Raw genomic sequence first — 2,637 nt, forward strand, 5'->3', positions numbered from 1 at the left:
AAAGTCAACCAATTAGAAAAAGAGATCCCAAAACTTACAGAGAAAAATGACTCCTTAAAAATTAGAATTGGGCAAGGGGAAGCTAGTGACTTCATAAGACACCAAGAAATAACAAAACAAAATCAAAAGTGAAAAAAATAGAAGAAAATATGAAACATCTCATTAGAAAAACAACTGACCTAGAGAACAGATTGATGAGAGACAATATAAGAATTGTTGGATTAACTGAAGGTTTTGATCAAAAAAGAGTCTAGATAGTGTACTTCAAGAGATTATTAAGGAAAATTGCCTAACATTTTAGAATGAGAGAAGAAAATAGAGATAGGAAAAATCCACTGATCACCATCTGAAAGAGATCCCAATATGAAAACCCATAGGAGCATCATAGCCAAGTTTTGAAATTCCTAGGCCAAGGAGAAAATACTACAAGAACTAGAAAAAAAAGACAACAATTTAAATACTGTGGAGCTACAGTCAGGATAACACAATGTTTAGCAGCTTCTATGTTAAAAAACCAAAGGTCATGAAACAATATACTCTGAAGAGCAAAGGACCTGGGCCTGCAACCAAAAATAACTTGCCCAGTAAAGCTGTGTGTTATCCTGAATGGAAAAAAAAAACCCCGAAATTTAATGAACTAAAGGACTTTCAGGTGATTGTGTAGAAAAGACCAGAGCTAAATGGAAATTTTAATCTACTAAACTCAAGAGAAATATAAGAAGTAAACATTAAAGACCATTTATAAAGAACTTAATAAGGTCAATATTTTTACTTCTTTTTTTCCTTGCTAGGCAATGGGGTTAAGTGACTTGCCCATGGTCACACAGCTAATAAGTGTCAAGTGTCTGAAGCCAGATTTGAACTCAGGTCCTCCTGAGTTCAGGGCCGGTGCTCTATTCACTGTGCCACCTAGCTGCCTCCAAAATATCAATTTTATGTAAACTACTTATTCAATGCCATCCCCATAAACTACCTAAAACTTTGTTATTGAGCTAGAAANTCCAAAATATCAATTTTATCTAAACTACTTATTCAATGCCATCCCCATAAACTACCTAAAACTTTGTTATTGAGCTAGAAAAAAATTAATAATAAAATTCATTTGGAAAAACAAAAGGTCAAGAATATCAAAGGAATCAATGAAAAAATGTAAAGGAAGGAGGTTTAGCAGTACCACATCTTAAACTATATGATAAGGCAGTAATTATCAAAAGTATCTGATACTGGCTAAGAAATAGAAGGTGGATCACTGGAACAGAGCAGACATACAATACACAGTAGTAAATGATTATAGTAACCTTGTGTTTGACAAATGTAAAGATTTAAGCTTTTGGGATAAGAATACACTATTTGGCAAAAAAAAAAAATGTGGGGCAAACTGGAAAGCAGTCTGGTAGAAATTGAGTATATGCCTATACCTTACACCATTTATCAAGATAAGGTCAAAATGGATACATGACCTAAATACAAAGGGAAATATTGTTTAAAAAACCCCAAAAAACTAGAAGAACATGGAACACATTATCTATCAGGCTTATGTTTAGGAGAAGGATTTATGAATAAAGAGATAGCATTGTGAGATGTAAAATGAATAATTCTGATTTACGTTAAATTAAAAAGGTTTTGTACAAATAAAACCAATGTAGCTAAGATTAGAAGGAAATCAGAAAATTGGGGAAAATTTTATAGACAGTTTCTCAGATAAAAGTCTCATATCTCAAATACATAGAAAAATTTGTCAAATTTATAAGACGATGAATCATTCCCCAATTGACAAATGGTCAAAGGATATGAACAGAAAGTTTTTCAGTGAAGAAATCAAAACTATATATAGTCATGAAAAAATGTTCTAAGTCATTATTGATTAGAGAAATGCAAATTAAAACAATTTGGAGATCTTATCTCACACCTGTCAGATTGACTAAAATGATAAAAGGGGAAAATGGCAGTTCTGGAGGGGATGTGGAAAAATTGGGAAATTAATACACTGTTGGTAAAACTGTGAATTGATCCAACCATTTTGGAGAGCAATCTGGAATTATGCCCAAAGAGTTATAAAACTGTATATACCCTTTGACCTATCTAGACCACTATTAGATCTGTTTCCCAACATGACCAGGGAAAAATAAAAGAACCTACATGTTCTAAAATATTTATAGCAGCTCTATTTATGGTGACAAAGAACTGGAAATTGTGGGGATGCCCATCAATTGGGGAATGGCTGAACAAGTTGTGGTTTATGATTGTGATGGAATACTACTATATTGTAAGTAATGATGAGCTGGTGAATTTTAGAAAAATATGGAAAGACTTGCATGAAATAGTGAGAAGTGAAGTGAGAAGAACCAAGAGAACATTGTATACAGTAATAGCAATATTGGACATATTGAGGTCCTGGTCAATTATCTTTATCTCCTTGATATTTTCTTTTCTCTAAGTTTTTGCAACACTGTTCTCTTCTGGCTCTCCTCCTATCTCCTAGGTGAGATATCTAGGGGGAGATATCCAAGAGATACTTAGAGATGCAGGGCTGGAATTTATGAATTTGGGAGTCATCTGAGTAGGGACAATTGAGCCTTTGGAGCTGAAGAAATCACTAAGGCGTGTGTGTGTGTGTGTGTGTGTGTGTGTGTGTGT

Source organism: Vombatus ursinus, unplaced genomic scaffold (genome assembly GCF_900497805.2).
Source record: "Vombatus ursinus unplaced genomic scaffold, bare-nosed wombat genome assembly UNPS02014812.1, whole genome shotgun sequence".
Lineage (NCBI taxonomy): Eukaryota > Metazoa > Chordata > Mammalia > Diprotodontia > Vombatidae > Vombatus > Vombatus ursinus.